The sequence below is a fragment of the Panthera leo genome, chromosome B2 (genome assembly GCF_018350215.1).
Source record: "Panthera leo isolate Ple1 chromosome B2, P.leo_Ple1_pat1.1, whole genome shotgun sequence".
NCBI lineage: Eukaryota > Metazoa > Chordata > Mammalia > Carnivora > Felidae > Panthera > Panthera leo.
This window is the reverse complement of record NC_056683.1, coordinates 145,100,195-145,126,514: the sequence shown is the minus strand read 5'-3', so window position 1 is coordinate 145,126,514 and position 26,320 is coordinate 145,100,195. Positions and strand designations below refer to the sequence as shown.

General features: G+C 38.5%; 1 protein-coding gene across 2 annotated transcripts in view; it reads left to right on the top strand.

Moving 5' to 3' along the window:
- The window catches only part of PRKN (parkin RBR E3 ubiquitin protein ligase), a 1,339,251-nt gene that overhangs the window by 182,262 nt on the left and 1,130,669 nt on the right, over positions 1-26,320 (top strand). The window lies entirely within an intron of this gene.

The window sequence follows — 26,320 nt, the reverse complement described above, 5'->3', positions numbered from 1 at the left end:
AACATGCATAATATATGAGTATTTTATATATAATTTAAATATAACCATTCACACTAATGTAAAATTTTCATTTTCTAGATTTTGTTAATGAAGATTGTAATAATTTTTGTATAATGAGACTGTTGGCTGATTAGTTTACCATGCAGTAGTTCTATAAATGTATTGATTCATCTTTCCAAACTGATAAATACTTTGTTTCACTGAGACTGCATTAGAGGCTTCTGGCATATGAAAACATGTTTTAAAACCAACCAGCAAGCAGTTTACATAACTGTGCATACATTCAGTTTGCTTACTGTTACTATTTATATGCACGTACAGTAAATAGCTTTGTTTAAAATAATGACATAGGAATTTGGTAAGATTTTACTATTGCAAATTTTTCCCTGGATGTACATATATCTATTTATAAATACAGCTTCAAGTTTTAAAGCCTAAAAAGATTATTAGTTAATATACTATCTGAAGATGTAAACAGTTTCTCAGCTTAAAATACTGCTTTTTGTCCCTTTTTAGTTTAGCACAATTATTCCTTCATTCAGTTATTGATTTCAGTACCAAATCCGTATTAAGAACCTACACTGGGCATTGTGTTATGCCAGGCTCTCTAGAGTTAAAATTAGTATAGGATTATCTGATCAAGGAAGCAATGATCTAGTTCACTGGTTCTCAGACTTTGCTGCACCTTGAAATTGTTTGGGGGATTTTAAAAAAATGTATTAATGTCTAGCTTCTGTACCTCCAGAGATTGTGGTTTAATTGCTTTGGGCTACAGCCTGAGCATCAGGATTGTTAAAACTCCCCACAAGATTCTAACATGCATTTGGGAACCTATCGATGTAGCTAGGAATTAAAATATATCTCTAAAGACTTTTTTAGTACCTCTCTTACCTCACCCTGGTCATCAGGAGGAACTGACTCATTTCTCCACTGTGATCTCATATGTATTTCCTCTGCGTGACATCCCCTCATATCCACTTATTTACATGTGTCTCAGTCTTACTCCTCCTCTGATCAATTTCTTCAACTCTTGTTCTTGGTAGAATTTCTGGTATATAGTAGATACCAAATCACTGTAACTCACTGACTGTGAGTGAGGAATGTTCCAATAAGAAATGTTTCAAATAATATAACTTTGAAAATGATGTGGGAATCCAGTCGAGCTCCTATTGTGTCCAGTGGAGGTGACAGGGACTTCATCTTTGGGTAAGTGTGCCAATGTAGGGTGCAGCATCTGGGGCCACAAGGAGCTGGGAGTTCAAGAGTAGTGGGGTAAACAGACACTTGCCCTGGCTGCAGATATTGAAATCTCACAGAGGGTAACTCTGAGTCAAGGGGCCACAGGCAAAAGTCTGATTACTGGACATAGTAATCAGATGTCAAGAACTGAGAAGGATCAGGGAACCATGTAGAGTAGATATAAGGGGAATCTGTGATTGGGAGAGAAAGCAGAACTCTCCACCCCATTAGCATAAGGAAGTAGTTTACTGGGGGTAAGAAGCAGCTTCCATCATAAGTTGGAACATGTGGTACCAAATGGCTGCATTTTAATCAGTAATTTAGAATATTGCTGGGCCTCCCCTCCTGAGAACCTTCTTGACCGTCATGGGGCTCAGCCTGTTGTTAGCAGTGCAATCTCAGTGGGGACAGACAAAACCTGTAGCCTAGGGGTTGTTGGAGTCTTTTTTAGGTAGAAAGCAGAACTCCTTAAATTCACTTATCCCCTAAGGTCAAGGGCACTCAGGGAGTTTGTTTGAAGACTTATAATTGGAGATGGGGATAGGAAGAGAAAGTTGAGTAGAGTAAAACAAATAATAATAATAAAATAAAATTATTACAAATATTTGGATAACTAGAACCCATAATTTATCTCCTAATCAGTTCACCACAAGGCATATAGCTTTCTCTTCACACTGTAGTAATTTGCTTTACTATTACTTATGTGTTTTTCCTGACTTTATTTCTTCCCATTTTATGAGAGTTTTATTATGACTAGGGAGGTATATGTGGTTTTTAATTCCTTTGACACTGGAGTTCAGTGGAGTTCAGTTCTAATGGCTGGAGTTTCTCCAAGCCATTAGAAACAAAATATAAATTGTCAAAGCATCCTGCATAGGGTGTTTAATCCCATGCTCTTTTATTTGTTTATTTTGAGTAAGATTTTTTTTTTGCTTTAAAAACTTTATTATTTAAGTATAAATAACATACATTGTTTTATTAGTTTCAGGTGTACAATATAATAATTCAGCAATGCTGTACATTTCCCAGTGCTCATCATGATAAGTGCCCTCTTCATCCCCTTCACCTGTTTCCCCCATCCCCTGTCCCCTCTGGCAACCACCATTTCATCATCTGTATTTAACAGTCTGTTTTTTTGTTTGTCTCTTCTTTGTTTATTTGTTCATTTGTTTTGTTTCTTAAATTCCACATATAAGTGAAATATTATGGTGTTTGTCTTTCTCTGACTGACTTATTTCACTAAGCATTATACCCTCTAGGTCCATCCATGTTGTTGCAAATGGTGAGATTTCATTGTTTTTTGTGGCTGAGTAATAGTCCAGTGTGTGTGTGTGTGTGTGTGTGTGTGTGTGTGTGTGTGTGTGTGTGATGGATATATATATATATATATATATATATATATATATATATATATATATATATTGGGTTGCTTCTGTATCTTGGCTATTATAAATAACACTGCATGTATCTTTTCAAATTAGTGTTTTTGTTTTCTTTGGGTAAATACCCAGTAGGGGAATTACTGGATTGTATGATAATTCTATTTTTAACTTCTTGAGTTGTCCACAGTGACTGCACTAACTTGCATTCCCACCAAGAGTGCACAGGGGTGCATTTTCCTCCAAATCCTCACCAACACTTATTGTTTCTTGTCTGTCTTTCTTTCTTTCTTTCTTTCTTTCTTTCTTTCTTTCTTTCTTTCTTTCTTCCTCTTTCTTCCTTCCTTCCTCTTTCTTTCTTTCTTTCTTTCTTTCTTTCTTTCTTTCTTTCTTTCTTTCTTTCTTTCTATCACTCCTTCAGTTATGTTTGGTAAATGAAATCAGTCTAGCAAATATGCCTGCAATACTATAATGCAAATTGGAAATGCATTATATTCACTGTATATATTTCCTAAACGGATTTAAAGAAAAAATATTTTATCTCTAAATTTTGGTAGTTTTATTCCTTAGAACTGAAAATCATGATTCTTCAGACTCTACTCTTGTTAAAAAAATTTTTTTTGGGGCGCCTGGGTGGCTCAGTCGGTTAAGCGGTCGACTTCAGCTCAGGTCATGATCTCGCGGTCCGTGAGTTCGAGCCCCACGTCAGGCTCTGTGCTGACAGCTCAGAGCCTGGAGCCTGTTTCGGATTCTGTGTCTCCCTCTCTCTCTGACCCTCCCCCGTTCATGCTCTGTCTCTCTCTGTCTCAAAAATAAATAAACATTTTTAAAAAAATTAAAAAAATTTTTTTAATGTTTTTTGCTCATTTTTTGGGAAAGAGAGAGAGACAGAGCATGAGCGGGGGTGGGGCAGAGAAGACGGAGACAGAATCCCAAGCAGGCTCCAGGCTCTGAGCTGTCAGCACAGAGCCCAATGTGGAGCTTGAACCCATGAACTACGAGATCATGACCTGAGCTGAAGTCAGTCTCTTAACTGACTGAGACACCCAGGCGCCCAGGCGCCCCCCTTTCTAGATTCTACTCTAATACAATCCTGACATTTATCTTTTTATGCTGTGTTCAAGGAATCTTGAGAACATCTAGTCTTCTTCTTTTACTTATTTTTATATTTTGTTTTGCCACTTAAAAATTCTTTTAAAATTAGTTTTGAGGATTACTATAAATGTGATTTTTCTCTTTTATTTTAATTTTTAGATTAGATTTCAAAAGAATAAGAACAGCCTCACCGCTAATGCCTAAAAATCATAAACATTTGCCTTATCTCTTATTTCATAAGCATTGTCCTATCGTCTATATCCTGTTGATGTCCTGCTTCTTCTCTCAATCCCAGCCTTGAACTTTAATAGTAACGAAAACTGATGGGGTCCTTGAGCACACGGCTAAGAAAGAATTCTTGAGAGGTCTTTGGTGCACAAAGGTGATTTTATTAAAACACGGGGACAGGACCCATGGGCAGAAAGAGGTGCACTGGGGATGTGAGGAGTGACTGATTATATACTTTTAAGTTGGTGGGAGTTAGGGAGAGCATAAGTCTCTGATGATCTGAAAACATGCTCTCAGGACCTTGATGGGCAAGCTACTGTTAAGATAACATTACTTTTAGTCTTTTCTTTTTAATTTTCTTTTTTATTTTTTTTAAATTTACATCCAAATTAGTTAGCATATAGTGCAACACTGATTTCAGGAGTAGATTCCTTAATGCCCCGTACCCATTTAGCCCATCCCCCCTCCCACACCCCCTCCAGTAACCCTCAGTTTTCTCCATATTTACGAGTCTCTTCTGTTTTGTCCCCCTCCCTGTTTTTATATTATTTTGTTTCCCTCCCCTTATGTTCATGTATTGTCTCTTAAAGTCCTCATATGAGTGAAGTCACCTGATGTTTGTTTTCTCTGACTAATTTCACTTAGCATAATACCCTCCAGTTCCATCCACGTAGTTGCAAATGGCAAGATTTTATTCTTTTTGATTGCCGAGTAATACTCCATTGTATATATATGCCACATCTTCTTTATCCATTCATCCATTGATGGACATTTGGGCTCTTTCCATACTTTGGCTATTGTTGATAATGCTGCTATAAATATGGGGGTGCATGTGTCCCTTCGAAACAGCACACCTGCATCCCTTGGATAAATGCCTAGTAGTGCAATTGCTGGGTCATACGGTAGTTCTATTTTTAGTTTTTTGAGGAACCTCCATACTGTTTTCCAGAGTGGCTGCACCAGCTTGCATTCCCACCAACAGTGCAAAAGAGATCCTCTCTCTCCGCATCCTTGCCAACATCTGTTGTTGCCTGAGTTGTTAATGTTAGCCATTCTGACAGGTGTCAGGTGGTATCTCATTGTGGTTTTGATTTGTATTTCCCTGATGATGAGTGATGTTGAGCATTTTTTCATGTGTCGGTTGGCCATCTGGATGTCTTCCTTGGAGAAGTGTCTACTCGTGTCTTTGGCCATTTCTTCACTGGACTATTTGTTTTTTGGGTGTTGAGTTTGATAAGTTCTTTATAGATTTTGGATACTAACCCTTTATCTGATATGTCATTTGCAAATATCTTCTCCCATTCTGTCAGTTGCCTTTTAGTTTTACTGATTGTTTCCTTCACTGTTCAGAAGGTTTTTATTTTGATGAGGTCCCAGTAGTTCATTTTTGCTTTTGTTTCCCTTGCCTCCCGAGACATGTTGAGTAAGAAGTTGCTTCAGGCAAGATCAAAGAGGTTTTTGCCTGCTTTCTCCTCGAGGATTTTGATGGCTTCCTGTCTTACATTGAGGTCTTTCATCCATTTTGAGTTTATTTTTGTGTATGATGTAAGAAAATGGTCCAGGTTGATTCTTCTGCATGTCGCTGTCCAGTTTTCCCAGCACCGTTTGCTGAAAAGACCGTCTTTATTCCATTGGATATTCTTTTCTGCTTTGTCAAAAATTAGTTGGCCATAGGTTTGTGGGTCCATTTATGGGTTCTCTATTCTGTTCCATTGATCTGAGTGTCTGTTCTTGTGACACTCTTCTGCTGTGTTGCTGTCTTGATGATTACAGCTTTGTAGTATAGCTTGAAGTCTGGGATTGTGATGCCTCCTGCTTTCGTTTTCTTTTTCAAGATTGCTTTGGCTATTTGGGGTCTTTTCTGGTTCCATACAAATTTTAGGAGTATTTGTTCTAGCTCTGTGAAGAATGCTGGTGTTATTTTGATAGGGATTGCATTGAATATGTAGATTGCTTTGGGTAGTATCGACATTTTAACAATATTTGTTCTTCCTATCCAGGAGCATGTAATCTTTTTCCATTTTTTTGTGTCTTCTTCAATTTCTTTCATAAGCTTTCTATGGTTTTCAGTGTATAGATTTTTCACCTCTTTGGTTAGGTTTATTCCTAGGTATTTTATGGATTTTGGTGCAACAGTAAATGGGATCTATTCCTTGATTTCTCTTTCTGTCGTTTCATTGCTGGTATATAGGAATGCAGCTGATTTCTGTGCATTGATTTTGTATCCTGCAACTCTGCTGAATTCATGAATCAATTCTAACAGTTTTTTGGTGGATATTTTGGGTTTCCATATAGAGTATCATGTCATCTGCGAAGAGTGCAAGTTTGACCTCCTCCTGGTCGATTTGGATGCCTTTTATTTCTTTGTGTTGTCTGATTGCAGAGGCTAAGACTTCCAATACTGTGTTGAATAACAGTGGCGAGAGTGGACATCCCTGTCTTGTTCCTGACCTTAGGGGGAAAGCTCTCAGTTTTTCCCCATTTAGGATATTAGCATTGGGTTGTTTATACATGGCTTTTATGATCTCAAGGTATGCTCCTTCTATTCCTACTTTCTTGAGGGTTTTTATCAAGAAAGGATGCTATATTTTGTCAAATGCTTTTTCTGCATCTATTTAGAGGATCATGTGGTTCTTGTCCTTTCTTTTATTGATGTGATGAATCACTTAATTGTTTCACAGATATTGAACCAGCCCTGCATCCCAGGTATAAATTCCACTTGGTCATGGTGAATAATTTTTTTAATGTATTGTTGGATCCGGTTGGCTAATATCTTATTGAGGATTTTTGCATCCATGTTCATCAGGGAAATTGGTCTATAGTTCTCCTTTTTAGTGGGGTCTCTCTGGTTTTGGAATCAAGGTAATGCTGGCTTCATAGAAAGAGTTTGGAAGTTTTCCTTCCAGTTCTATTTTTTGGAACACCTTCAAGAGAATAGGTGTTAACTCATCCTTAAATGTTTGGTAGACTTCCCCTAGAAAGCCATCTGGCCCTGGACTCTTGTTTTTTGGGAGATTTTTGATTACTAATTTTATTTCCTTGCTGGTTATGGGTCTGTTCAAATTTTTTATTTCTTCCTGTTTCAGTTTTGGTAATGTATGTTTCTAGGAATTTTCCCATTTCTTCCACTTGCCCATTTTATTGGCATATAATTGATCATAATATTCTCTTATTATTGTTTTGATTTCTGCTATGTTGCTTGTGATCTCTCCTCTTTCATTCTTGATTTTATTTATTTGGGTCCTTTCTTTTTTCTTTTTGATCAAACTGGCTAGTAGTTTAACAATTTTTTTAATTCTTTCAAAGAACCAGCTTCTGGTTTCATTGATCTTTTCTAATGTTTTTTTCATATTGATAGCATTAATTTCTGCTCTAATATTTATTATTTCCTGTCTTCTTCTGGTTTTGGGTTTTATTTGCTGTTCTTTTTCTAGCTCCTTAAGGCATAAGGTTAGGTTGTGTATCTGAGATCTTTCTTCCTTCTTTAGGATGGCCTGGATTGCTATATACTTTCTTCTTATGACTGCCTTTACTGTGTCCCAGAGGTTTTGGGTTGTGGTGTTATCATTTTCATTGACTTCCATATACTTTTTAATTTCCTCTTTAACTGCTTTGTTAGCCCGTTCATTCTTTAGTAGGATGTTCTTCAGTCTCCAAGTATTTGTTACCTTTCTAAATTTTTTCTTGTGGTTGATTTCGAGTTTCATAGTGTTGTGGTCTGAAAATATGCACGGTATGATCTCGATCTTGTACTTACTTAAGGCTGATTTGTGTCCCAGTGAATGGTCTATTCTGGAGAATATTCCATGTGCACTGGAGAAGAATGTATATTCTGCTGCTTTAGGATGAAATGTTCTGAATATATCTGTTAAGTCCATCTGGTCCAGTGTGTCATTCAAAGCCATTGTTTCCTTGTTGATTTTTTTGATTAGATGATCTGTCCATTACTATGAGTCCATTAGATGATCTGTCCATTGCTATGTTTCCTTGTTGATTTTTTTGATTAGATGATCTGTCCATTGCTATGAGTAGTTGAAGTCTCCTACTATTATGGTATTACTGTCGATGAGTTTCTTTTTGTTTGTGATTGATGTATATATTTGGGTCCTGCCACATTTGGCACATAAATGTTTACAATTGTTAAGTCTTCTTGGTGGATAGACCCCTTGATTATGATATAATGCCCTTCTGCATCTCTTGATACAGTCTTTATTTTAAAGTCTAGATTGTCTGATATAAGTATGGCTACTCCAGCTTTCTTTTTTTGACCATTAGCATGATAGATGGTTCTCCATCCCCTTATTTTCAATCTGAAGGTGTCTTTAGGTCTAAAGTGGGTCTCTTGTAAACAGCATATAGATGGAGCTTGTTTTCTTATCCACTCTGTTACCCTATGTCTTTTGATTGGAGCATTGAGTCCATTGATGTTTAGAATGAGTACTGAGAGATATGAATTTATTGCCATTATGATGCTTGTAGAGTTGGACTTTCTGGTGGTGTTCTCTGGTCCTTTCTAATCTTTGTTGTTTTTGTTGAGATATATATATATATATATATATATATATATATATATATATATATATATATATATTCATCTTTTCTTCCCTCAAGAGTGTCCCCCTTAAAATGTCCTGCAGGGCTGGTTTATGGTCACAAACTCCTTTAATTTTTGTTTGTCTGGGAAACTTTTTTTCTCTCCTTCTATTTTGAATGACGGCCTTGCTGGATAAAGAATTCTTGGCTGCATATTTTTCTGATTCAGCACATTGTATATATCCTGCCACTCCTTTCTGACCTGCCAAGTTTCTGTGGATAGGTCTGCTGCAAACCTGATCTGTCTTCCCTGGTAGGTTAGGGACTTTTTTTCCCTTGCTGCTTTCATGAGTCTCTCCTTGCCTGAATATTTTGTGAATTTGACTCTGATATGCCTTGTTGATGGTCGGTTTTTGTTGAATCTAATGGGGGTCCTCTGTGCTTCCTGGATTTCGATGTCTGTGTCTTTCCCCAGGTTAGGAAAGTTTTCCACTATGATTTGCTCACATAACCCTTCTACCCCTATTTCTCTCTCTTCCTCTTCTGGGACCCCTATGATTCTGATGTTGTTCCTTTTTAATGAGTCACTGATTTCCCTAATTCTTAAATCATGCTCTTTTGCCTTTATCTCCCTCTTTTTTTCTGCTTCCTTATTCTCTGTAAGTTTGTCCTCTATATCGCTGATTCTCTGTTCTGCCTCTTCCATCCTTGCCGCCGCTGCATCCATCCGTGATTGCAGCTCAGAGCATTTTTAATTTCATTCTGGTTATTTTTTTACTTCTTTTGTCTCTGCAGAAAGGGATTCCAATCTATTTTCAACTCCAGCTAGTATTCTTATTATCGTGATTCTAAATTCTGGTTCAGACATCTTGCTTGTATCTGTGTTGGTTAAATCCCTGGCTGTAGTTTCTTTGTGCTCTTTCTTTTAGGGTGAATTCCTTCATTTTGTCATTTTGTAGGGAGAAAAGGAATTAATGAGATAGAAGAATTAAAATAAAAAATGTTAAAATTTAAAAAAAATATTAAAATTAAAAAAAAAAAACGCACACACACAAAATCGAATAAATGATGCTAGATCCTAGGTGTGTTTTGGTCTGGGTGTTGAAAGTGGTTTGACAGATTAGAGAAAAAAAAAGGTGGGAGGAAGGAAATCATTTGAGAATTTGAAAAAATGAATACACTGAAGTAGACTAAAATGAGATGATGGGAGTAAAATAGAATTTGAAAAAAATTTACACAAAAGTAAAGAATATATAGAAAAAATTAAATAAAAGTATTTTAAATAAAAATTAAAAATAAAAATGAATTTTTCTCCTTCTGTATTCAAGAAAAAGAGAAGAAACAAAAAAGAAAAAAGAGGAGAAAAAAGGAAATCGTTTGAAAATTTGAAAAAGTGAATACACTGTAGTAGACTAAAATAAAATTATGGAAATAAAATAGAATTTGACACAATTTACATAAAAGCAAAAAATATAGAAAAAAATTAAAGAAAAATATTTTAATAGAAATTGAAAGTAAAAATTAAGTTTTTCTCTTTCTGTATTCAAGAAAAAGAAATGAAATGAAAAAGAAAAAGGAAATAGTTTGAAAATGTGAAAAAGTGAATACACAGAAGTAGACTAAAATAAAATGATGGGAGTAAAATAGAATTTGAAAAAATTTATGCAAAAGTAAGAAATGTAGTAATAAAATTTAAAAAATTTTAATAAAAATTGAAAGTAAAAATGAATTTTTTCTCTTTCTGTATTCAAGAAAAAGAAAAGAAGTGAAAAAGAGGGGGGAAAAAAGAAAGAAAGTTGAATAGAAGGACCTGCTAACAGATTGAAATTGGACTGAAATTACTTCGTTTTCCCCTAGAGGTCAGACTATGTACTGCTTTACAGTCCATAAACTAAGCCGCTGGTGAGACTTGTGTTCTTCAAGAGCGAAGTTGGCCCAGTTGGGCGGGGCTCAGTGTAACGGCTCCGCTGTCCACTAGATGGCACTGCTAGCCTCCTGGGGTGGAGTGTTGCGGCTCGTAGGTGCGTATGCGCATGCGTGGGAGCGGAACATGGCGTCAGCCAGCTACCCGGTCTGTTCTCCTAGGTCAGCAATCGCGCACCCGTCCTCTGTCTTCAGCTCTCGTCCACTCCCCACTTTTTCACTCTCCGTGACCAGGCCCCAGGCAGTACCTCTCTCCCGAGTTTTGTCTCAGATGCAGCTGTTTTCCCCGGCCCCTTACTCCCGAAGGACCGTGGCTTTGGCCCGTTCTGCCCCTCTGCGGGAGCGTCTCACCGAGCACTGGCCCAACGAGCAACGGCCGAATGTCCGCTGCACCCAGGAACTCCCGCTGGACCCTGCTGCTGCCGGTGCCCCGAGACTGCGGCCAGGTGCCAGCCCGCCCCAGAAAAAGTTTGCGAGACAGTGTAGCAGCAGCGTTTCAGGGATTGTGGGAAATCACAACGCGTACCTGGCACCAGGCTTCACCCTTGAGGACCTTGTTCCAGCACCAGCGAAGGTGGCTGCCTTCTGGGGTCTGCTGGGACCAGGTGGCTTCAACAGTCTCCACCAAATGTCCTTCCAGCAGTGGGACCGCTTCTCCCCGTGTGGCCCGAGCACCTCCCGGACCCCACTCCGTTCCTGGGGATTCGCCCTTCCCAGCAGAGCACCGCCAGGTAGGGAGCTGCGGAGTTGCAGCCTTTGCACTCCCCTTGTTTACAGTCTTAATGGAATTGAAACCCTCTCCTTTCTCCTTTCTCCCTTTTTAGTTCAGTCCCTGCAGCTGTTTCCAATCTTCCACTTTCTCTCCAGCTGCTTTTGGGGAGGCGCGTTTTTCCCATATTCCCCCCCCCCCCAACCTCTGTCCTCTCTCTGCCTGCAAAAGCACCTCCCTTCCCGCGGCTTCTCGCTCCCCAAGTTCACCTCTCCGCGCCGCCTCCTTGCTGAATTCTGTGATTCAGGTTGTGCAGATTTTTGTGTTAAATCCTCCAATCAGTTTTCTAGGTGTGCAGGATGCTTTAGTGTTGGTCTGGCTGTATTTCATGGACGCGAGACACACAAAAAACCTTCATCTTGGTTCCTCCTCTGCTTTTAGTCTTTAGTAAAACAAAAAAAAAAAAAGGAAGTAAGGCAGCCATGAGTTGCTTGAGAAAGGTCACACTGTGTGTGTTTCAGGTGTCCATCAGTGGGCTGCAAGCTGTAAGGAGATTTAATTTAAGCTACATTTCTGTTGCCTTTGTTTCCCTCATCAAAAACCATCAGTGTCTTCCCTCCCACAGAATGCCCTTCAGTGCTGCCCTGCGTTGGTCATGCTGCTTCCTCGATGAGAATATCATTTTCACCTTTCCCTGCAGACTCCTCATGACACCGTGGGTTGAATTAAGAAGCAAACCTATAAATTTAGTGTCTCTGGAACTCTTCTCAGACCATGAGTACATCATGGGCAAAAATAGTGCCTTCCCAATGCTTTAAACTCCTGTGCACAGCACAGTGAGCTGGCCTAATTTTTCACCACTAGAACTGAATAATGAACTGTTCCCCACTTTTCTGGGAAAAAATAAATACATGAAGAGTATAACTAAATGTGAAGTTTTATCTTGTGATTGTTCTTAAACCAACCTTTTTATGCTAATGAGACCTGGCCAGGAATAAACAAGTGAACAAATACAAAGGAATATGGCAGAAAGTCTAGGAGGAGTCAGCTGTGCTTAGGTGGATTGCTCCCTGCTTTCCTGGATCTGCACCTTGTAACTTTTGTGATACTGTCACCATTTATGCTCAGCACAATTATTAATACCTATCACGACATCAGATGTAACAATGGCTGTAAAGAGCATTGTGTGTTCGGCTTATACAAGTATGAGTACCTCTGAATATTATAAGGGAAATTCTCTGCTGTTGTCATATCAGGTAGTGAGTTGGCTGAAAATGTGAATTGCATATTGGTAATTGAGACTGGCATTAATTATTTCTAGAGTATGTAATCAGCAGTGTAACGGAAGTATTAAGAAATGTTAAAGCTGAAATGTTTCCCACTTTAAAAAAAAAATAAGGTACACTTTGTGCAAGTAAACTGTTATTCTTACACTTGATTTCTATCCCTCCCCCTACCATATTAACAATACTCTCATGCAGGAAAACTTGGCTTGTAATAAGACATGACATAACCCATTTTTAGTAAGAGAAGCTGCAAGAAAAATGATGATAGTGACATTTTCATTCTTCCACTTTAATTTGTTCCATATTGCTGTGCTGGATAGATTCATCTAAGAACCCTAATCCATTTACACACTTCCTGTGATTTTTAGCATATTGACATGAAGTGAACACTTCCCTCAGCCTTTCTGTGCTATTTCCCTAACACAGCATAAATATAAGGTGGTTCCTTCCAATAAGTCTCCATTCAAATGTACATTGCATTAGCGGAGGCTTACTTTCATTGAGACATCATCATGTTCTGTGTAATCTCCATTACCTTTCAGTGATTAGAGATTCCACCTCTTTCTGTGAAATGTAGTTTCCAAGAGACAGCACTAGCCAGAGGTATGCGTTTTCTCCACGCAGGCCTGTGGGTGAGATAGCACCAAAGGCTGGTTAGCGTCAGGTATGGGGCCGCCCATTCAGGGCCAGATGGGTGGGACTGTGGTCTCTAGGGTGGTCTGGGGTGATGACCGCTCTTTTATACACCAAACATTATGGGCTTTGTCTGCATCACCTCTTTCATCATATGCATTCGTTAGTCTACCAGCAGCATGGAGAACCTAAAGAGTGGCTTAGAGCCCGATTTTCTATTCACTCTGAATTACCTACATTTGTAAAATCTATATATAAGGATGCTGATGTGTACATCACCTGAAACCTTGAGAAAGGGAAACAGATTGTATCTTGGACTTTTGTGGCACGACGCGTATTGTCTGTGTACGTGTCTGTGACTCTGGTGTCACGACATTTTTCGCGGATGAAGTAAAGAAACTGCATTTGCAAGGAATATGGCACACGTATATCTAGAATGTGCAGAAGTAGACACAATTATGTGTCATGCTGCCATTTGAATTTGTGCTCATCTGTCTCCGTAAGCGCTGGAAGCACAATTAGTAAGTAATACGGAAGAGTCGTAGCTTCCAGGCCTGAATAGAAAACAAAGACTAACATTAAATAAGGTGAACAAAAAGAAACTACATAAAAGGCATTGTAATTAAAATGTAAAATTGCCGTTTCTTTCTATAGAAAAACTTCAAAGGTAGAATCATCAAAACAAATATTAGTGGAAAATAGTATAGCTGTTGGTCTTTATGAAGGGTGGTTCCATTAAAATTCCTTTTGTGAACCTACTCTTTCTGCAAGATGATGGAAAATTTCAGTATTTGATGTAAATATTTTTTAAGGAGGTGGCAAAGGACTTAGCATTGCCAGTTTTCAGTTGTGCGTAAGCAATGGGCAAGTCAGAAGCTGAATGTCTTCATTTGCCTCTCCAGAGGGTGGCTACCCTTGTCTCCCCACTGCAGCTTGCCTGGGGAGCATTTGGTCTAACCATAGTGCCTGCCTATTTATTTATTTTTTGTTTGTTTCTTTCTTTATTTAAATATTTATTTATTTTTGAGAGAGAGAAAGAGAGCACACGAGCAGGGGAGGGGCAGAGAGGGGGCAGGGGCAGAGGATCCAAAACAGGTTCTGTGCTGACAGCTGAGAGCCCAATGTGGGGCTCAAACTCACAAACTGTGAGATCATGTCCTGAGCCGAGGTCTGACACTTAACCAATTGAGCCACCCAGGCACCCCAGCCAAGTGGCTGCTTTTAAGAAAAGACAGAGGGGCGCCTGGGTGGCTCAGTCGGTTTAGCAGCCGACTTCGGCTCAGGTCATGATCTCACACTCCATGAGTTCGAGCCCCGCGTCGGGCTCTGTGCTAACAGCTCAGAGCCTGGAGCCTGTTTCAGATTCTGTGTCTCCCTCTCTCTGACCCTCCCCCGTTCATGCTCTGTCTCTCTCTGTCTCAAAAATAAATAAACATTAAAAAAAATTTTTTTTTAAAAAAAAGAAAAGACAGAGATTTGACAGGTACTAGACTTGCCCAGGAATAGACACCTCCCTCTTCCTTGTGAGAGAGCATCTGCCATCGTCATGTGGAAAATGTGTTCCAAACCCTAAACAGGTTCTGTGGCACGGATACGTTCATAGGAAAGACATGTTCCAATTGTTATTCAAGCAACAGAATTTCAACTACGATTTAAGAAAAGAAAAAAAAAAAGAATGCTGAAGTTTATCTGAGTGCTTGGACCAGTCTGTGTTCGGATTGAGTAAACAAAAATGTCTGTTTATTGAACATATGATGCTGCAGTGTTTGGTTCTGACTGTTGTTGTTTTGGCACATTCCAGGCTTTAATGTTACATGAGAGAAAATCCTTTCTATCAAAACACTCCTCGTGGAAGAAATCAAAGCCTTCTGGGGCTGACCCAAATCATGGTGTTCCTTCATTCCTTTGTTATACAGAGGTTCCTTTCAGTACCTTGGTAGAGATTTGTTGCATGTGAAATGCGGTCTTGAGTGTAAAAGAATGAGGTGCCAAAAGGGAGTTGCTGCTGTTTTCACTTGTGTGTTCATGGGTCGTATGACTCACTGTAGGAATCATCCCCGCAAGCAGGTCCAGTGGGACTGCGCGTCCCCAGCTAGGTTCTTGCAGGAGTAAGGAATTGCCTTTCAAATCCAAAGTAATCCATTGATTTACACCACTTTTATTAAAAATAAATAAATAGAACGGCATAATAAGACAACTAATGCCTTTTTAAATACAGCGCCGTCTACGTAAAATACTGCCCAAGGGACAGCAAAGTTACCTCCTTTTTGATATAAGCATTTGCTATCTGAGTAACTTTTGCATCATGGGATCATATTTTACTATTAACTGTTTCAACATAATTCGTTTTTAATGACTTGGGATAAATGGATGTATATATAAAAATGTTTCAAGTAAAAAAATCTATGAGTTTTGCATGATTTACCAGAGAGCGTGTTCTAAGATAAACTTAATTTTAAGATCCACTAAATTCAGCATATGGACATTTTATCAAATTCTTGTCATTTAGTCTTTATATTTAAGTAGTCAGGAAAATTGCAAACTAATGTAAACAGATATATATTGAATTACCTAGGAGAAGTATTCAGTAAAACTTAACCAATATGTGTAAAAAGGACTCTGCGAAAGTAAATTGAAAGGGGCCCTCATGGAAAGTAGGTGTCTGTTTGTAAAGAAACAAGAGTCTATGATGGCAATAAATGTTTTCAAATTATATTTTAAATTTTGAAGGAAATGCAGGTTGATGTGTATTTGTAAGAAGTTTAATGGATATTTTCACACAAGTGCCCATTAAAAAATAAATAGAAGGACCATGATGTTAAAACTGTTATTTGTTTTTGTAAATAATAAATGGGGGTGCCTGGGTGGCTCAGTCGGTTAAGCATCCAACTTCAGCTCAGGTCATGATCTCATAGTTAGTGGGTTCGTGGCCTACATTGGGCTCTGTGCTGACAGCTCAGAGCCTGGAGCCGATTTCGGATTCTGCATCTCCCTCTCTCTCTCTGCTCCTCCCCTACTCATGCTCTGTCTCTCTCAAAAATAAATAAACTTAAAAATAAGTAAATAAATAAATAATGAATGTATTATTGTACCTAATAATGATATTTGCAAAGCATCATAGGGCTTTATTTGAAGAGCAGTGACTTATCATTGAAGGTTAGTGGCTTTCCCTCATTCTTAATTTTTTAACAGTGATTTTGAGGCCACGGAAATCTGACATCTCTCTCCTCTGAGCACTCAGACAGACATCCCTGTGAAGTCTTCTCTGCCTCTTTTTTATAAAGAATCTACAGTTTCCCTGTTACTTCTGGTTTTAGCTATAGGGTTCTGAGATTCTTCTAGGTGAAAATTTTTAGGCTTGAAGGGCCTTGGAGAGAAAATGTAGAGGTTATGTAAGAATCTTGACCCTGAGAGCATATGGTTTACCAGCACTCCGGTCTGTGAAGCCGTCTCCCTGCTGCCATCATAGGCTTTATGAAGGATGCCTGTCAGGAAATGGAATGGCCGATCCAGCTGCGTGTTCAAATCTTTGGGACTTGTAGTGTGTCGGAAAGCAAGTTGACTCTCACAACACTTTATGTGATGGCTGGTTATCACGATTTATGATAATGGAACTCTGCAGTATTTAACTTGCTTTGAACATAGATAATTTTATGTCACTTAACAAATGTGACAACCAAGGCTTAGGAAGGTAAAGTCGCACTCTTGCTTGATCACAGAGCTTGACCTCCCACCTTTGTTCTGCCTGGGACCCAGCCCAGTGTTTTCTGTTCTACTGTCAATGTATCCGGAAAGTCAATCAACAGGGGTTGGATACATATTCAGTAATCCAGTCAGTGCTTATTGAACACCAGCAACATGCTCAGTCTGTGCTAAGTGCTGGGCATGTACTACAAACAAAGTAAATATGGTCTAGCAGGAAAGGTATGAATCAAATAATCATTAAAATATATAATTACAAAGTAGGTCCTTTAGAAAAAAAAAGTAGAGTATGTTTTCATAAATCTTGGACCCACTGTGTGAATGCATTCCTGTTAGTCAGTTAATTTAACTAACCTATGCTTAGCAGTAATTATGATTTGTCTAGTAGGTGTTATGCTTACTTAAATTTTATAAATACATTTATACTTTAAAATAATTGAATAGAATTTGAGGCTGTCTGTGTTGCTGGAAAAAGAAATGTGCTAGATATATATTTTTTAATTTTTAAGTGTTTAAAAATCTCCCTCCCTCTTTTTTCCTTCCTCCCTCTCTCCTTCCCTTCCTCCTTCTTTCTCTCTCTCTCCCTTTCTTCCTTCCTTTCTTTTCTTTCTTTTTTCCTCCCTCCCCCCTCCTTATTTTTTTCTTTTTTCTTTTTTCTTTTCTCTTTTCTTTTCTTTTCTTTTCTTTTCCTTTGCTTTCTTTCATGAGAGGACTCCCTGATGCCTTTCCTGCTTCCCAAGGTCAATCTTGGGATTTAACTGCAAGGTCAATGGGAAGCCTTAGTGGATGGTAGAATAGTAGAAGAGAGACTAGTTACTGATCTGTACTGTTCTGATTGAGAAATCCTGGTATTTTGAACTAGAGAGGAAAAAAGAATGCATGGAAAATCGATATATTTTGGAGGTGGCTCTAGAACATCTTTCAGATCATTGGCTGTTTGGATACAAATATTGGAGTACTTGCCTTGTCAATCTTCAATTGTATAGAAACGTTTATTTTAACCTCTTTGCTGTTCTGCTATCAAGCTATTTTCAAGAGTCACATAACTATGCTTATTGGACTCATTGTGTAAAATATATGTCATCTTTGTTGCCTTCAAAATGGCAGATGGCAATTTTCGGTCACTGTCCTTGGTAAACTCCATTTTCCATTGTCCATGGTCACTAACTCAAACTTACTTCTTCTCCTCAACGGGCTTCTCCTCTAAGCCCGTTTTAGCACTTGTTATGTGATCTTGCCTCCAAGTTTATGCTGGGCGGAATTTATGTTCCCACTGAACTTTTTTTTAACTTGTCTCTACCTCCGCCCAGCTTATCTGTATCTTAACCGTTCCTTACCTCTGCCCTTTCTCAGGGAAGGAGCCCCTCATCTTTTCCAAATCTAACCTTTTCACCTTGGCTCATGATTCCATTTTATCCCCCCTCCTCCTAAACTTTAAGCTATCAATTCTCACCTTCCTGACTTATATTTTTGCCTTGGAGCATCTTAAAAGCTAAGTGCATACTTGTTGTTACCAGTTTCATATCACACATGTGATTTTCTAGGCATTATAACATGACTTTGTCTGCAGCACTTCTAATGAAATACATGCTTCAAGCAGGAGAAGGACTTTCTAATGGTCCTGGATTACATTTCTTTTCTCTATGCTAAGGTCTCTAGACAACTCTGCCACATGAGCATTTTCGCTGGGCAACTTCCTTGACCTTAGTAGAAACCATTTTGCTTTTGTTTTTACTCCTCCCTGAACGACACTCCTTTGTTTTTGTTTTTGTTTTGTTTTTTTCTCTGCGTTTTTCCCCAGAATTCTGTCCTCAATGCTCTTTTCTTATTGCTTTATACACTTCACCACACCTATATCATACATTAACTATCCAGTAAAGATACTCACCTTTTCTCTAGATCAGATTTCCTGTTGAATGCTTTGCCAAAAGAATTGTATTATTTTCCAGTTCCAAATAGAGACTGTTCCCAGTAATGAAAGCAAAGTATACATTTTGGAATTTTCTTTCTCCCTTCACATCCAGCATATAATCGGCTATCAATTCCTATGTATTTGATATCTGACGTCATTTTCTAGTGAATCTCCTACCTCTCCCATTGTAGTTAAAGCAGTCTCACCTGACCGGGCCCCTGAAGCAGTGTGTTAACTTACTGGTCCGCTTGCTCCGAGGGTCTCCCCTCTTATGCCTTTCTCAACACCATGCTCACCGTACAAAAGCACAGACTTGGATACCGTCACTACACTTGTGAAATATTTAAAATGACCTGAAAAATACAGAGAGTAATGTAAGAAACATTCCTCCCTCTATCACCCAGACTTGGCAAATATTAACTTTTTTTTCCTCAAATTTACTTCCAATCCTTTTGTCAAGGAAAATATTACAGGTACATTTGAAATCCTCTCCTCTCTGTTCCTGCCACCTTCCCACCCTCCTCAAGTCAGTGTATACTCTGGCTGTCTATATAATATTTATGTTCTTAAGATTTATATTAACTGCAGTATATTCTACCCCCCCCCCCCCTTTTTGGCTCAGATTTAGGCTTTGACACTTTCCTGTCTGGACACGTGAAACTTCAACAGAGCAGTTTTCTCAAGCTGGAACCAGAAGGGACTGTTGGATCAGGCAGGGGCTGCTCCATGCCTGCAGAGATTCAGTAGATGTGGGGTGGGTCCCAAGGGCTTGCATTTTACCACATGTCCAGGGGATGCTACTGCCTCCTGTCCCGGCCCACACTTTGAAAAACACTGCTCTAGTAAACTCATTTTAACAGTGGCATGGCCTGCTGTTTTAGGACATTGCTGCAATTTGTGTGATTATCGTCCTGTTGATAAATGTTTTGTGTGTTGCCAAATATTTGCAATCACACACACACACACACACACACACACACACACAGCTGCAAGAACCATTCTTGGGTCTGTCTACTTGCACACATGAAAAGAACATATTCCTAGGTGTGGAATTGCTGGGTCTTATGGAATGTGAATGCTAAACTTCATGGATATCTTCAGATTTCTCTCCAAGCTCCGTGTACCTACATGTTCCCATTGTTTATGAAAACTCTCACTGCTCCTCATTTTCACCCTCACTCAGTATGTTCAGATTATTATTATTATCATTCTTGCCAGTAAGATGGGTGCGTAATCAGTGTGTCCCAGATCGCTAGTGAGGTAGAGTGTCTTCGTGGCCGGTGGTTGTTCTCTGTGCACCCTTGGTGCACTGCCTGGGTCTGCCCCTTCTCAATTTTTCTCCTGGGCTTTGTTTTACTTTCCATGTTGACTTCTAGGACTGCCTTATGTATTTTGGATCACTGTTGCTTTATCAAGTGTGCAGTTTGATTTCACTGGCACGATAGTTTGTTTACTTGAATATACAGATGTTTTGAATTTAGTGAAGACAAGTATTTCAGTCCCCTCTTTCATGGCCTTTTTACATAAAACCTTCCCCATGCTCACATCATGAAGGTACTCTGCTGTATTGCTCTCTAAAATGTCGACATTGCGCTTTCCACATTTAGGCTTCCTTTATAGAAAAGTCTCTCCTTCTCTCCTAATATTTAAAGCTGTATCTGTCATATGCCAAAAATGCCATATCCATGCCGGACTTTGAATTCCACTCCACTGATCTCTTATCTATCCCCTATATTAATATTTTACTGCTTTAATTACTATACTGTTAATATAGTTTTGTGCTCCCCCACCCCACCCCCACCAGTCTTTCAGAGTCCTGGGCTTCATCACCCTTTCTTTAAGTGAAATGTTGTAGACTGTCTTTCCATGGGTCTCTTACGGGGTCCCGAATTAAGCACAGGAGCTAGCTCTTGGGCCCTAAAATTATGTCTAATATCTGCGTACGTGCGCAGCTCAATCCCTTCAGCCCCAACAGCTGGGTCTGGGGTGTGTGAAGTCAGATGGTGTTCTTCCCACTCTGGATTGGCCTTTCTTCTTCATTTCTGACACCTGGAGATTTCCCTCCCTCCCCCCTTCCTCCCTCTTCCCTCTTCCTTCTTTCCCCTCCCCTCCTACCCCCTCCATCCAGATCCTTCCCTCCCTTCTCCTTCCCTCCTGCCCTGCTGTCCGCTGCCCCCCTCAGATCTTCCTTTTCCCCTCCCACTCTATCTCCCCGCCTTCTCGGCTCTTTCTACCTCATTCTCTCTGGCAATGCCACATGATTGGAGCAAGAGGAAGAGTGTCCCCAGTGCAATCAGCTATGTTGCTGAAAGGTCATTTTATGTGTTTCTTAAAAAATTTTTTGATGTGTTCTTTTTTAATCTGAAGGTAATTAATATTTTTAATTTTATTATTATTATTATTATTATTATTATTATTTGCACAGCGTGTACAGTTCTCCTCATTCTGACCAACATCAGCATGTGGTCACCCTCTTGCCACCCACGTTGGCCTTGCTGAGGTTATACCTTCTTTCAGTACATGGAAACCTTCAGTTTCTCGAAGCTCAGCTTCAGACACGTGTATTTTAGGTGTTCTTTTCCACTTAAATTACTTTGGATAATGTAAGCATAATTTTGATATTCTTATTTGTTCACATGTTAAAAGATTCACTTTATATGGTTAAAATACTTAAACTCTTTCTTATTGTTTGGTAACATTGTATTGGTAATACTTTTAGCGTGATCTGTGATTTTCCTACATTTTGGAATTTATTAAACTTTTCTATAGGCTCAAATACACATTTGATTATTATAAATGTTTCATTGAAATAAAATAATATATATTTTCTATAAGATATAAAATTCTGCACTGAGAAGAAATAATATATGAATTTTATATTTCAGGAAAGTTTTCTATTAAATATTATAGAAGATTATTTTATTTTATTTTTCTATCAAGAAAGATACCCTACAACTATATTTCTCTACATAGAACCATTTAATTTTAAAACGCGGTTTACTAAGAAAATATAAAGTTATGTAATACAGAATATTATGCTGGAAAGAGCACTTGATTGGGACTCCAGGAACAAGCAACTTGGATAAGACAGAATAATTATTTAACTCCTTGAGTATTTTGTGTATTTGTGACATGAGGAAATTGGATTTGATCATTACCAGTTATTTTCCAATTCTATAAAATTCTCTGAGTATCCCTTTCCTGAAAATGTATGTTATTTTCACTTAGAAGTCAGTAAATTTTATTTTAAATCATTTTATTTATATTTTTAGATAGAAATACCAATGAAAAGAAATGTGCTATAATTATAGTTCTTCAACTAAAAGAAAATTATTAGACCTGCTAATTTGTAGCATACCTACTGTATGAATATCTGCTCTTGGCATGCTACACTTGGGTGAAGCCCACTCGTGACTTTTTCATCTCAGGGGGTACTGTTCATCAGTTTCAACCATCTCAAATATTTGGTGATGAAGCTTGCTTAATCTGGACAACAGCCAACATATTTTGAGGGGCCCAGTTATTCTGCTGCTTGAAAAACAAAATGGCACATTCTCACCCACGGTTCCTGTCCTCACTATTCTTTCTAGTGAGGTGGTCCACTTAAAGAATTTCTAAAACTCTTCTAGTCCTCTTTTTCCTACATTGTAACAATATATCATGTATCTCAGTCCTTAGACAAGTGGATCTGAGAGAGGACTGCTGAACATTTATCTGCAATGCCTACGGGCGAATTCTTAGTGTCAGCTGTCAATTATTTCTTATCTTCAAAGGGTGACATTCTGACAAGACAGTCACTGCCCCAACAATTTTATTAATATAAGTCTTGGTTCTGCCTCCTGGCATCATTTTGAGATGGCACTATGGGTCATCCATCTTGTACCTCCATGGAGACGTATTTCCCAGTTCGTAGGTAAGAGTTTTAGGACTTAAGCTTAAAGATGCTGAGTTCATGAGGTCTGACTTGAAGTGAAAGGGCTAGATGGAAATGTTCTGTTGTAATATGTTTGATATTTTTTTTAAATGCCATTAAAACCTCACCAATTCAGTCTCCACTAATTTAGAATTTATTCTTTGAAGTTTGGGGGAAAAGTATTTTTAAAAAAAGCTTTACTAAGTGCAGTAAGAATATTAACAATATTTAAACAACAATATTAAATAAATCTGGAAAAGCATAATTTCTAATTACTTTTAAGGCCCTTATTTCAATATGTTCACATTAGATACATTAGATAATTAGTATATTAATTGCACATTATTTGTCGCTTAAGAAAAAGATAAGACTGCAATGTCAAATTTGCTTGTTAGCGTACCTTGTTTAATCCTTTGTGTTTGAAAGCATTCAAGCCTTTTTGAGAAAACACTCTGGACTGATTCCATAATTCTTCTTCTAAAATTCAAATTGCTAAGGTTTTACAGTATGAAAATCTGTTGAAAATACTCATTCCTTATGCCTTTCTGAGAGATGGAGCTTAGCGGCACTTGATTCCCAGAAGCGTCATAGGGATAACTGTTTGGGCTGACAGGGAAGAGATCTGTAGCTGAAGTGAAGAGGGCAGGACAGGCAGGACAGGAATGGAACATAACGCTGCCCAGCTCTGCAAATATTAGGAACGTGAACCAGTGGATAGGCTTTGCTATTGCCCTGGTGAAGCCTCGTACTAGATAACATCTTTAACTGGAAGAGAAAATAAGATACTATTTATAGATATATTGTCAAGGGCAATCTTTTATGTAAGATTTTATTTTGATTAAAATCTTTGGAAAAGATGATGTATTTGACACCTTACACATTTTATCAGAGACCTGTCATAAGCAATCTGGAATTAAGATAGAGAATGTCTCCCTAAGCAAACAAATAATCTTCTTTTAAGTTGCCAACCGTTCCCCTAGGCTACAGGCACACTAGACTTTGTCACTTTTGGAAAATGTCACACAGCCAAGGAACTAAGTGGGACTTTGGAGACTACACTAGCTTACTCCAAGAGTTACAGAAAAGATTAAATAATTATCCAGAGGTCTTGCAATCTTGACAACAGGGTCTGGGTCTCTTGAATTCTAGTTAATCCTCTCTTCTTTTTGTCATGGTTGCCCACTGTTTACATTTCTTTCATAACCAATAACATGTATTGCATGAATAAACATCAGTAAACACGTATTGGGGGGTCTGCTCTTTGCCAAGCACTGTGCTAAGCACTGTACCATACTGCCTGTCACAGTCTGGTGCACAAGAGAGAGAAACAAAACAGATTGGAAGGGATGTGATGAATGATATGACAAAGATAAGCACAGAATGATGAGGGTGCCCATAGGAGGAACAGCTCATGTAGACCTTAACTTACAATATGGGATAATACGGAGGGCTTCCTAGGGCAAGGAGTTGCCTCAGGTGGGACATTAAGGTCACATAGGCATTAGGAGCAAGGAGAGGAATCTTCCCTGCAGAGAAAAGATCCACAGCAGAGGTATGGAGGACGTGAAGGGGGTTGTAAGAAGGGGCAGAGTGAAATGAGCCTGGGAGACAGGGAGGGGCCAGGTCATAAAGGCACTCATGTAGGATGGAGAAGACTTGACTTGCCCCCGGACATATCAGGTAGCCATTGAATGAAATATTTTAAGTTGGGCATGTTCAAATCAAATTTCTCTATGGCAGTAATAAATATAAACTGTTGAAGTGATTAAAATATTTACTTAATGAATGAATGAATGAATGAACACAGTTATGTTTTCAGTCATATCCAGGCAATAAGCACTGTAGGTGATATAATGTCTACACATGAAGGATGGTGATAAATCATTCAATAACAGTGAAAGGTTACTGTTCTGAGCAATAACCCGGCCTTTGTAAGCATTATTTTTCTTTTACAGAATAATGTAACTTATTTCTTATATTCATATTACATGTCCTTTTCTGTGATAGTTTCACAGATATCTGGTGGGCTTCTTGGAGCTTATGTCCAGGATTCAGTCATTGCAAGGCAGTAGTTGCAAACTGTTCTAGCAAGAGTGTGCTAGAAGAAATAGGTAGGCAAACTAGACATCATGTGCTGAGTGCCACCTGCTCCAGGAAGGACAGCACAGAGTTCCAACTTCAGGGAGCTTACAACTTATAGGGCAGGGTGTGAGGATGTGGTGTGCACACAAGTAACCACAATAGGTGTTCAGAATGCCAGGTAGAGTTGAGTAAGTATCAGTGAGCACAAATCCCATGCTGTGAGACTTCCAAGGAAGAAGTGATCACAGCCGATTTAAAGGATGCTAGTAATAAAAAAGAATGCACATATCCTTTTTGTGGTTGCTTACAAATAATAGAATATGATAAGCATTTGGCTATAGTTTTTAAGTTGAGGAATATACATGGCATATAAGAAATGGGGTCATGAAAGTTCAATTAGCTAAAAGAAAGCTAAACATACAGCCTTCTTCAGTGCATAACTGAGATGTTGTTCATGGCATCCCTACATTTCACAAAATGACCTGCTCTACAAAGTGGTTCCAGGGGTTTTGTATCAATGAAAGGACTGTGGAAAGGCCATTGGAGTTGAACAGTGAAAAACCACAGTTCTCTTTTAAAAATTGTGTAGCCAGTTTGCTAATATGAGGAGTCATGAGCATTATTTCCTATTGGATTCCACTCTACAGGAGATTTAGCAATATGTCAAGTTCTTCATTATAAGATGATTTTACTGTAAACCGAAACAGCAACAGATAAAGATACAAATATAATTATCATAAAAATATAGCTTTGAAGGAATCAACATCAAAAAGTTTAATATTCTCTAATCGTTCATATATACAATTATAGCTACAATGTATCAGTTGCTTCCATAGTGCCAAGTACTCTGCATATGACGCACTTCAACATAGAGTATTTTTTTTTTATTATTAATGTTTATTTTTGAGAGAGAGAGACAGAGCATAAGGTGGGGAGGGGCAGAGAGAGAGGGAGACACAAAATCTGAAGCAGACTCCCGACTTTGAGCTGTCAGCACGGAGCTCCGCTCGGGGCTCCAACCCACAAACTGTGAGATCGTGACCTGAGCCGAAGTAGAACGCATAACCGACTGAGCCACTCAGGCGCCCCTAAGATACAGTATTTAATTTAATCTTCTTGACAACCTAGCAGATAGATATTATTTCTATTTTGCAAAAGAAAACCTGAGGCTGAAATAAAAGTAACGTGGCAGAACTTTGAGCCAAGCTAGCATTTGAACCTGTGTGTGCCTGATTCTTTCCCATTGTGTGTGCGTGTGTGTCTGTCTGGAAAGAGATTTGTTCCGTATAAGACATTTATTGTCTACTGGAGGAGTAAAATATTCTAAATGAATCTAAGTTTATGTATTTGGTATTTTGGAAAGGCGGGACTTTTTTCCATGTAAGAAGTAAACCAAGTTTTATTTCAACCCTGACAGTGATAAAGAGTTAGCTCTATATCCAGCTGCTTGAGTGGGCCTATTATTGTCACAAAATACATGCTCCTATTATGTAAAATCCATTACAAAGAATGTAGAAGTTACTCATGCAAGCAAATATAAATTTATTTTCCCACCAGCAGAATTCTCTACGATTTATCATTTTAATCTGTACTGTTGTGACCTAAATTTTTTCAACGGGCCTTCACCCACATTAAGAGAATTTGAACTGTTTAAGGATGTTTTAAGAAAACTCCTTAATTTGTACC